The sequence below is a fragment of the Rhinoderma darwinii genome, chromosome 2, assembly GCF_050947455.1.
Source record: "Rhinoderma darwinii isolate aRhiDar2 chromosome 2, aRhiDar2.hap1, whole genome shotgun sequence".
Classification (NCBI taxonomy): domain Eukaryota; kingdom Metazoa; phylum Chordata; class Amphibia; order Anura; family Rhinodermatidae; genus Rhinoderma; species Rhinoderma darwinii.
Genome location: NC_134688.1, coordinates 161039364 through 161051768, shown reverse-complemented (window position 1 = coordinate 161051768; position 12405 = coordinate 161039364). Strand labels below are relative to the sequence as shown.

The window sequence follows — 12405 nt, the reverse complement described above, 5'->3', positions numbered from 1 at the left end:
TTCCTTGCTATATTTTCAACCCTTCAGACGTGTATTTGTCTTCTACCTCTCCTACTCTGTTAGAGCACTTTTAGTTTTCCCAGGGCCCCCTTAATGTCTTCCTTAAGATACCAGGATGTATGTTTGAAACTTTCCATCACTATCCCAATTTCCGTTGTATTCAATTGCTCAATAAATGGTCTCCACCTTTTGAAAAACCCTGCCGTCTTTTGTCTCTTGTGTTTTGTCGCTTCTACTTTGTCTGAGAACATATATGTCCTCATTTGTTGGGTTAAATGATGTAGCGTCGGTATTGTAGATTCTAGCCAAAGCTTCAAGAAGCATCTTTTTGCGATTATAAATATGATATGCATCAGTGCGGGGATACCTACCGGAGCTCCCCCCTCCTCCATATTAATTGCTGCTATAGAATGAAAAAGAAGCAGCATAGGATCCGCCGGCAAAGTTCTGCCCCAGAGTAACTGTATATAATCCATAACCTCCTCCCAGAATTTTTGTGTCTTAGGACACGACCATATGCCGTGATATAGATCAGAGCTTGGTTGGCTGCACTTTGGACATGCGTGCAATCGATGTGGATTAGCAGCCGTTATGGGAATGTTGAAAGCATATATTGCCGCATGCATTAGTTTAAATTGAGTTTCCCTCCACACCTCATTTATCACGTTTTCGTACTATCTTCCAACCCTCCAAGATAGGGGTCTTAATGTCTTGCATATTCAGAGTGTGTCTCCAATATGCAAAATGGGCACTCGGTGCTACCCGAATATACAAGTCCCGAATTGTTTTGTATAACTGAGATAGCGATGTTCTATGCGATTCCTCCCCCATGACCTCATCAAAAGCATTGTTTACCACTTCTGCTTCTAAGTTCCTTACCAATTTTCTGCAAAAAGATTTAACTTGTAAATATTGGAGGAAATGGTTCGGAGAGATCCCATACTTCTCTACCAACTCAGGCAACGTTCTCAATCGAGGTTCCGAGGCATGAAGTATGTGACCCACTGTCAATATTCCCCTCTGTTTCCACATAGTGAAGAGGGAGCTAGACCTTCCAGCTGGAAAATCTATGTGGGACCATAATGGCAGGTATTTGGATAATTGAAATGAGAGTCCCATCTTTTTTCTTACTTCCTTCCAACACATGATTTTATCTTTCAATAGCACCGAACCCTTTACATGTTTAGGAAGCGACGCTAGTCTGGTATGTAGCAGTGCACTAAGATCATGAGTTCCCGCTAATGCCTCATCTAAATCATAGTTTGAGTAATGGCTGGAATGGTGCAGCCAGTCTGCGACATGTCTGAACAAGCTAGCTATGTTGTAGCCCCTCAAGTGTGGAATATTTACCCCGCCTTGCCAGTGATAGCCCTGTAGTTTAGCCATTGAGATCCTAGGCCTTTTATTTGACCAAATAAACTTTAAAATACTGGCATTAAAATCTTTGACATCTTTATGTTTCAAAAGAATGGGCAGGGTCTGGAGCAGATACAAAAGTCTTGCGAACGATATCATTTTGACCAAATGACATCTGCCAAACAATGATAGCGGCAAGTTTGCCCATCTAGCCAGTTCCGTTTTTATTTTTTGGAAGAGCGGGTCATAATTTAGTTTGTATAATGTTCCCGGTGTTTGACCTATCCAGATCCCTAGGTACGTTATATGTGATGTCGCTATCTTAATAACTGTCCGCAAAATTTCTATGTCACCCGTCTGACTCTGAGGGGATAATTTCAACAATTCACATTTTGTCGGATTAATCTTTAGCCCTGAAAAGGAGCCATAAAATCGGAACAGATCAAACACCTTCTGTAGATGCTGCGGGGGATGCGAGAGAAACAGGAGTATGTCATCCGCAAACACTGCAGTTCTCACCTCCTTGCTGCCTATATTTATTCCGGAATACACGCCGCCACATTCCAAAGTGCGGACCAATGGTTCCAGCGCTAAGTCAAATAGTAATGGCGACAGAGGACATCCCTGTCGTGTTCCCCTATGTAGTGTGAATGTCTGGGACCTAAATCCCGGTGTGCACACTGCCGCGGTGGGGGTCGTGTACAACGCTCTTATGTACTTCCTAAAGTTTCCTTGTATATTAAATTTGTCTAGAACCATGTTCAGCCATCGCCATTCAACATTGTCGAAAGCTTTTTCAGCGTCCAAAATCACCAGAGCTGATTGATTGGATGACGATGGCCGAGCTTTTATTTCGTCCATTACCCCCAGAACCTTCCTAATGTTGGTGACCGCTGCTCTACCCTTGATAAAGCCCACCTGCGATGGTCCCACCAGCTGGGGCATTAAGACTGCCAATCTATTTGCCATTATTTTCGACACCAATTTCAGGTCCTGATTTATGAGTGAGATGGGTCTATAGAAACCTGGATGTGTTGGATCTTTCCCAGGCTTTGGTAGTACTTTTATGTACGCAATGTTTGTCGTGTTTGGTATTTTGGTTCCCTGCATCAAAGAGTTGAAAAAAGGCAACAGAGTTGGAGCTATTTGTTCCTGTAGTATTTTATAGAACTCCGCCGGATACCCATCAGGTCCCGGAGCCTTGCCATTTGATAACCCCCCGATGGCCAACTGCAACTCTTCCATGTCTATTGGTGCGTTAAGACTATCTAATTGATCCGCACCCAGGGTGGGCATATGCAACCCGGAGAGAAACTGACTACCTTGTGCTGTGTCTGGTTCCGTACCTTCCTCATACAGCTCCTGATAAAAATATTTCAGAATGTCATTTATCTTCCTAGGATCTGAGTGTAGCTGACCAGTATGATCTTTCAATTTTGTGATATGTGTGCATGGTCGAAAGCCCCTTGATAACCCTGCTAACATCCTCCCCGCCTTGTTTCCGAACCGGAAAAGCTCAGCTTCATATATTGACCTACCATACTTTTCTTTCTTATCCAGCCATTCCTCAAACAACCTCTTAGCTTCCACCCAGTTGTTCTGTTTATTAGGAGTCGGATCTGCCTGAAAAGCAGAGTACGCCCCTCTAAGTTTTCCGCTATATTCCTCATATTTCTGAAATACCTGTTTTTTCTTGAAGGAGACATAAGCTATGATCTTTCCTCGTAAAACAGCCTTAGCCGTTTCCCAGTATAGCGCGTAATCCGTCCTGTGAATCGCGTTATCCCCGTCATAGTCTAGCCACCATCCTTTCAGTAGGTCTTGAAAATCCTCATCTTTTGCTAGAAAAGTCGGGAACCTCCAGATGAAGTCTCCCCTTTAGGATACGTATCCATCAATAACAAGCTCACTGGTGCATGGTCAGAAATGACCATATTGGTGATATCCACCTGTTCCAGCCTCTGTAGTAAATGTGAGCTCAAAAAAACATAATCCAATCTGGACCATGATTTGTGATGCGACGAGAAATAAGTATACTCCCTACCATCTGGATTCATGTGTCTCCAGCTGTCCCCCAACTGTGTGGCTTGTGAAAAACTTGGTAAGATACCATCTGTAGCGAGAGATTGGGCAGGGAGCCTGCGTTGTCTATCTTCAGCCGGCTCCATCACCGAGTTAAAATCTCCCCCCACTATTTTCTGCATAGTTGTGTCCGCCAAAATTTTAACCTGTAGCTCTTGATAGAATATGCGATTACTGGAATTGGGTGCATATACATTATATATACTCACTTCCCCTATTGGAGTATCTAAGGAAAGCTGTATAAGGCGTCCCTCAGTGTCTGTGTGCTGCGTGTGCAAAGTAGTTACTAGATTTTTGTGTATTAAGATCATTACTCCATTTTTCTTACTTACCGCCGATGACCCATAGACTTCCCCCACCCAGCTTTTCCGCATGCGAACAAAATCTTTGTCTACCATGTGCGTCTCTTGAAGTAAGGCTATATCCGCTTTCAGCTTATGTAGGTGTCGCAAAACCATAGCTCTCTTGTGAGGGGACAATAGCCCCTTAACATTCCATGTTACTACTCTCATAAATTGATTTTTGGGTTTAGCTTTTGATGACGAAATGTGTGCCACATATTTAATCCTAAGATTGTGCGCGTCAAGCTCTTCAGGAAGGTAGCGAATTGGCTATTTAGCCCCTTTTGAACTGTATCATTTAACATGACTCTTCTGTCTTTCAATGTGAAACCAAAACATTCAATTAATACATAACATTCCTTTTTATCCCCAAAGGCCCCCAATACCTTAATACCCTTAACTTTCATTACTTCACTTTTTTCTGACACGGTGCTTTCCCCCGCTTACCTAATGAGATATTTAGCTCATCTCCGACCAAATAACAAAATTATATGTCATCGCAACAATGTTTCATCATTTCCCCGATTACATGCCTACCCCTTGTTCCTGGCCTTCCCATATCAAAAAACCCCTGCATAGTAACACCATCTTGACTTCAAGTGGGAGTAACAAACCACAGTACCCATATTGCTTACCCGCCGCCCTCACATAGCGCCTTGGCAAGCAGTCCTCAAAGATCAATGCTTTTTGGCAACTAAAGGCGCTACTTCCCTGCTCGTGGAGTCTGTGGCATTCTCTTCTCTTTTGATGATTGGCCCTTCACTGCAGGAGTGTGGGGTTGTGCGATCATCTCCTTCTCTGCAGCGATTCCTGTCGCCGCCGATTCAAAACTATCCTTTAGCAGATCCTTGAAAACCGCTTCTGCTTCCTGATGGTCGGTGTAGGTCTGCATGGTGCCACTCGGTGTAGTGACCTTTAGTACCGCCGGGTACTGTAGCTGGAATTTTAGTCCCTTGTTATAAAAGGCAGTGCAAATCCTGCTGAATAATTTGCGTTTTTTGGATACTTCAGCCGAGTAGTCCCCGAACAACATGACTGATATCCCATTTAGTTTCGTCGGCCCCTGACGCATTTTGTATGACTGTAGTAGGGCTTCCTTGTCAGAATAGTCCAGGTATCTGACTATGACTTGCCTGGCTCTTCTACCATTTCCTGATTGTGACTGTAAATGTTGGCGCTCTGGTCCCACTCTGTGTGCTCTTTCTACCTTACAAGGGCCGTTCATGCTTAATACTTTTGGCAAGTCGTACTCACAGATGCGTTTTAAGTTTAAGGCCGGTATATTTTCTGGGAGGCCTACTATACGTATATTGTTCCTGCGCGACCTATTTTCCAAGTCGTCAATTTTGAGAGCCATCTTTTGTTTTTCATTTAGAAGTTCCTGGAGTGTCCCATGAGTGTCTGCAGCATCATCCTCCATCATGGAGATGCGCTGCTCCATTTCGTCTAGGCGCGCTCCATGTTGGGCAATCTCACCTTGCATCTGCTGCAATGAGGCAGATATAGCGTTTGTTAGGGTGTCCTGTATATCTGGCGTTATGCGTTTGGCCACTTCCATCGCCAGTTTTTTGTAATCAATTACCGTCGCCACTGCCACTCCTGATGCCATCTCCATCCCTTCTTCATCTGAGAGCTGGTCTTCGTGCTCTGATGAGGAATGGCTCGTTGCCTGTTTTTCTTTGCGAGTCACAGGCAGGATTGTTGCTCCCCGTGATAACCAATACGGGGCCGTCCCTGTAATTGACCGCGATTGTAACTGCTGCTGCAATAGATAGTGGGCCCGCGGTACAAGATGGCGCCTGTCCCCACCAGTCAGGAAGACACGTGGCCCTCCGAATCACCGGAGCGTGCCAATTTTTGTGGACAAACTAGACGTTTGTGCTTGCCTTTCTGCGGTGCACCGGAGATGCTGTCTGCACTGCGTTGTGGTGTCTGTGAGCGTGGCCTCGTCTTCTCGTGCTGTGTCCTGCACTATCGGGACCAGGCACTCGGGAGCGCGGGTCCGGTAAGTTACTTCCGTCAGGCTCTGCAAGCGCTGACCGTGAGCTCACCGTTCGTCTCCGCTCCCCTGAAAATGATGAGGTATGGTCTTTGGTCGTTTTAGATGTGTGTGTCGGTTTATTCCATTAGGTCAGCACGGAGCTCTCTCTGCACCCTCCTCACATGTCAGCGCCGGAAGCGGAAGTCGGGGTGCTTTTTTTCATTTATTTGTTGAGAATATGAAACATTTTCAGCTAAAACTACGTCTTATTGAAGAAAAAGGTTTTTTTTTATTTTCACTGCCCAATTCTAATAAAATCTATGAAACACCTGTGGGGTCAAAATGCTCACTACACCCCTAGATGAATTCCTCAAGGGGTGTAGTTTCGTGAATCGAGTCACTTTTGGGGAGTTTCCACTGTTTTGGTCCCTTAGGGGCTTTGCAAATGCGACGTTATTACCACATAAAGTGAAACATGTCAGATTTGAAAAAAATGGCTGTGTCCTGAAGGCCAAAACAGGCTGTGTCTTGAAGGGGTTAACATGCAGCTTACATTTTTTTTTTCTTTTCCAACTATTTAAAAGCAGGAGCTTCACGCATTTGGTATATATATATATATATATATATATATATATATATATATATATATACAGATATATATATACAGATATATATATATATATATATATATATATATATATACATACATACAGTCCAATTGTAGATGAACACAGCACTCCAATAAACCTATAAATTAGGCCATGTGCACATTTACCAGAGGATGAATCAATTCCGCAACTTGAATACACAAAAACCATAGAACAAAGTAACGGCACCAGAATTTCAGGGTAGATGAAACAGGGTGGATTTATTCACCTCAAGTGAGCGACGTTTCGGTTCGTGACAGAACCTTTCTCAAGCTATAGCATACTACACATAGTGTCAAGTATAAATAGGAAGTACAACTAGTAATTAACAAAAGCCTAGTTAATGTACAGTTTACAAAAAACGTGTATAAACATGAATTTCAGCCCATATTAAAGGACAGTCATTCATAGTGCATTAATTCCACAGTACTTTCATATACCAAGTGTAACATATGTGAGTGTATATTACATAAACTTATTATACAGTGCTTTAATAAGCAATTAGGCTAATCCAAGAAAGATGCAGAGGCCAATCTGAAAAATATACATATACATATATGTAAATAACGCAGGAGATCATACATTACTGGTGCTAGACACCTCGAGGATACAGCATCCGCGCGCATCTACTGTGCATGCTCAAAGATGGCGTTCAGGCCAGAAATACAGCCTGTGGAACGCAAGCGGTGAAAGAATCATCATTGCGCATAAATTTCAAGCACATTTGATCAAGCCGTGAGGATAGCTTGTCTTCTTGACTCACTACCCTCTTGACTCTGATCAACTGACTGAAACGCAAAGATTTCAACATTGTCCTTGGATGGCCACTAGAATGATGTAAAAGATTATTCCTGTCTGTTTTTTAAAAAAAAAAAAAAGATCAGAGACTAAGCCATTATCTGATACTGAAATACATGTATCTAAAAATTACATTTCCTTTTTGTATTTTTGTATACACACTATCTGTGAAGCAATGTGCTGCATGCAAGTATCAGAGGACCATTTCATTAAGTCGCAATGTGCCTACCAAAATTAGATGTCTATTGGTTCTCCAACTTTGTACAAGAACATAGCAATGTAGTGTGTAATGGTCATGAAATAAATAACAGAATTCTCCCATACCTATATTATTTTCTGTATATGTATGCTATAAGTAAAATTAGCTCCTCTCTATCAAATAATACATTCATTTGACAGTATTTTAGATACATATATCCCCTGAGATTTGGGTGTGGGTCTATTTGAAATCCCATGTGGGTTGATACTATTCCCAGTAATTCTTATAAGTCTGATGTAAATAGTGAGTGTTGCATCACGACATAGAATAGGCTATTTTGCCTGTCGAAAATAATATATGTCCGTTCTTTGCAGTATTTAGTTCATGGTATTCACACTATATGACAAAAACTAAAACAAAAAAGATCATTGGACACAAACCAGCACACTCTAGGTAAAATATTTAGTATGAAAGTAAGTACAAATTTATTAATTAATTTAAGAAGTATAGTCGATTCCGTTCACTATAATAAGTAAAGCATTCATAGACCTGGAAACAAAGATCTATGACATACAATGTAATTGCTAAAAAAGAAAACCATACATAATCAGCTGAGAATATATATATATCATGATAAGTACTGCTGATTAATGATCCAAAACTATCGAATTCACATATACAGACAATATATGAGAAATTACGTGATGCAAAACAATTGAAGACTAAGTACAAAATATAACATAATGATGCATACAGATCCAAATGTACTTATCTATATCTTGACGTGATTAAGGGGCCCCATTGATAAAATTGTCATGCGGATTGTAGGTTATTCACACTATATATCTGATGCAGTACTATCCATACTGCTTTGTTTCTTGCATATACAAACTCTTAAATATTACGTTTTGAGCCAAATCGATCAGCACCGCAGCTCCCGCATGCGCAGATTGGCTGGAACTAAAGTGCGATTCTTTCACCGCTTGCGTTCCACTGGCTTTATTTATGGCCTGAACGCAATCTTTGAGCATGCACAGTAGATGCGCGCGGATGCTGTATCCTCGAGGTGTCTAGCACCAGTAATGTATGATCTCATGCGTTATTTACATACAGTGAAGGAAATAAGTATTTGATCCCTTGCTGATTTTGTAAGTTTGCCCACTGTCAAAGTCATGAACAGTCTAGAATTTTAAGCTAGGTTAATTTTACCAGTGAGAGATAGATTATATTAAAAAAAACACAGAAAATCACATAGTCAAAATTATATATATTTATTTGCATTGTGCACAGAGAAATAAGTATTTGATCCCCTACCAACCATTAAGAGTTCAGCCTCCTCCAGACCAGTTACACGCTCCAAATCAACTTGGTGCCTGCATTAAAGACAGCTGTCTTAAATGGTCACCTCTATAAAAGACTCCTGTCTACAGACTCAATTAATCAGTCTGACTCTAACCTCTACAACATGGGCAAGACCAAAGAGCTTTCTAAGGATGTCAGGGACAAGATCATAGACCTGCACAAGGCTGGAATGGGCTACAAAACCATAGGTAAGACGCTGGGTGAGAAGGAGATAACTGTTGGTGCAATAGTAAGAAAATGAAAGACATACAAAATGACTGTCAATCGACATCGATCTGGGGCTCCATGCAAAATCTCACCTCTTGGGGTATCCTTGATCCTGAGGAAGGTGAGAGCTCAGCCGAAAACTACACGGGGGGAACTTGTTAATGATCTCAAGGCAGCTGGGACCACAGTCACCAAGAAAACCATTGGTAACACATTACGCCGTAATGGATTAAAATCCTGCAGTGCCCGCAAGGTCCCCCTGCTCAAGAAGGCACATGTACAGGCCAGTCTGAAGTTTGCAAATGAACATCTGGATGATTCTGAGAGTGATTGGGAGAAGGTGCTGTGGTCAGATGAGACTAAAATTGAGCTCTTTGGCATTAACTCAATTCGCCGTGTTTGGAGGATTGAGAAATGCTGCCTATGACCCAAAGAACACCGTCCCCACTGTCAAGCATGGAGGTGGAAACATTATGTTTTGGGGGTGTTTCTCCGCTAAGGGCACAGGACTACTTCACCGCATCAATGGGAGAATGGATGGAGCCATGTACCGTCAAATCCTGAGTGACAACCTCCTTCCCTCCACCAGGACATTAAAAATGGCTCGTGGCTGGGTCTTCCAGCACGACAATGACCCGAAACATACAGCCAAGGCAACAAAGGAGTGGCTCAAAAAGAAGCACATTGAGGTCATGGAGTGGCCTAGCCAGTCTCCAGACCTTAATCCCATCGAAAACTAATGAAGGGAGCTGAAGATCCGAGTTGCCAAGCGACAGCCTCGAAATCTTAATGATTTACAGATGATCTGAAAGAGGAGTGGGCCAAAATTCCATCTAACATGTCTGCAAACCTCATCATCAACTACAAAAAACGTCTGACTGCTGTGCTTGCCAACAAGGGTTTTGCCACCAAGTATTAAGTCTTGTTTGCCAAAGGGATCAAATACTTATTTCTCTGTGCACAATGCAAATAAATATATATAATTGTGACTATGTGATTTTCTTTTTTTTTTTAAATATAATCTATCTCTCACTAGTAAAATTAACCTAGCCTAAAAATTCTAGACTGCTCATGTCTTTGACAGTGGGCAAACTTACAGTGGGCAAACTTACAAAATCAGCAAGGGATCAAATACTTGAAGAACAAAATTTGTCTTGTATATATTTAATTATAAGTTGCTACTACCATACAATATCAGATTGGACTTTATTGCTTACTCGAGTGAGTAAAGATCTGACTGCACTGGTATGTTATGTGCACTGCGTGTTTCAGCACTGGCTGTCAGTCTCTGAGCATTGTATCTGCTGTTCTGTGTACACTGATAGTTACAATGTTTCTGTTAGTAAATAGACATTGTATCAATTCCTTGATTCTATGCTATGCACTGTTTGCACTACAGGGAGTGCTCTGATTCTTAATTGCTCAATGTCAGTTCCCACCATGCACTTGCACAATTGGAGCACATCAGCAAGTGCATTTCTAATTAATTTGATAGCACTCACTAAGTTCACCTACGTAAAGGCTATCTAGCCAGATTACTGTATTGCTGCTGTTCCCTAATACGAGGATCGTAGGTGCATGTCACTTGCAAAAGTGGAACACAAAGCCTTTCATTTTAACATCATAAAGTGCCGTTATTCAGAATCTCGCTGCTCACAGTCTCTCACAAACGCATGGTGGGAACTGACATTGAGCAATTAAGAATCAGAGCACTCCCTGTAGTGCTCATTCACACAGGTTACCGCATCATTGCTATTTCTGGTAGAAATGACCAGCGTGGCAAAACAAATAAATGTGGACTGTTATATTAACATAATAATTGTAAAATAGACATCTTATAAATTCTAGTACAATACTCCATTATCAAATGAATATTGATTAGCAGCAAGTGCTGACTATTTCAGCAAATACGAGTATTTAAATAACCTAACACATCTATGAACTAGCTAGCCAACAGAGATACAAACAGTGCATAGCATAGAATCAAGGAATTGATACAATGTCTCAGAGGCGTAACTAGGAAAGACTGGGCCCCATAGCAAACTTTTGACTGGGACCCCCCGCTGCTGGGTATCACACAACCCCCCCCCCTGTAGATAGTGCCTCCCTATAGATTCCACCACACAGCGCCCCCCTATAGATAGCACCATACACAGCCCCCTGTAGATGACGCCATACAGCCCCCCTGTAGATAACGCCATACAGTCCACCCTGTAGATAACGCCATACAGCCCCCCTGTAGATAACACCATACAGCCCCCTCTGTAGATAACACCATAGAGAACCCCTCTGTAGATAACGCCATATAGCCCCCCCCCCAAAAAAAAAAACATCCTATAGTTTGTCCTACAAAAGACATGCATCCCCTATCCACAGGATAGGGGATACATGTGTGATCGCTGGCAGCGATAAGGAGAACGGGGGACCGAAAGTCCCCCGAAGTTCTCCATGACTAACCTCGGACTTCCGGCGTCTGCGCAGTTCAATAAAAATAAAAGGAGCGCTGGTCACGCATGCGCATAAGCGCGACCGGCGCTCCATTCATTTCTACGGAGCTGCCGACACAGACCCCGGAAGTCCGAGGTTTGTCATGGAGAACTTAGGGGGGACTTTCGGTCCCCCGTTCTCCTCATCGCTGGGCGTCCCAGCGATCCCACATGTATCCCCTATCATGTGGATAGGGGATGCATGTCTTTTGTAGGAACAACCCCTTCAGTGGCGTCGCGCTGTAGCAGCCATAGCGGCTGCTAGCGGAGCCTGCGGCCATGGGAGGGGGCCGTGCCGGCTGGTGCCACGGGCCCCCTCATGCTGCAGGCCCTGTAGAAGTCGCTACGGCTGCTATAGCGTATAGGTTTGTACGGCGTAAAACTACAGCTCCCAGCATGGCCGGAACAATGGTAAGGATATGCTGGGAGATGCGGTTTCACAAAATAAAAATTCTATCACCATCATCTCGATGCAGATCATACAGTGACTACAATACTGATTAGAGGCAGAATAAACATTTACATTAAGTGACTCACCGGTGACGTCTCAGATTCTAGTTCTTTTCTTCTCCCTCCGGTTCAGACATCTATGATGGATTTCTCCCGGCCATGACCCATTTCTGCAGTTTTCCGTTTAGATGTCTTCAGCTTCTCATTTCTGCACCTATAAACAAAGTTAAAATTCTCAACACATCTAAATATAACTGTCACACACACACACACACACACACACACACACACACACACACCGTGCCCCCTGTAGATAGTGACCTACATAGAAGCCCCTGTAGATAGTGCCCACATATGGACTCCAGAGCTGCAAGGCAATAGTGCTAACCACTGAGCCACCGTGCTGCCCTACATATAGCTTCCCCTATAGTTAGTGCTCCACGTATAGCCCACTTCCTGTAGATAGTGTCTCACATATAGCTCCCCCTGTATATAG

General features: G+C 42.8%; 1 protein-coding gene across 1 annotated transcript in view; it reads right to left on the bottom strand.

The window, feature by feature from the left end:
* The window catches only part of HS6ST3 (heparan sulfate 6-O-sulfotransferase 3), a 674485-nt gene that overhangs the window by 109574 nt on the left and 552506 nt on the right, over window positions 1-12405 (bottom strand). The window lies entirely within an intron of this gene.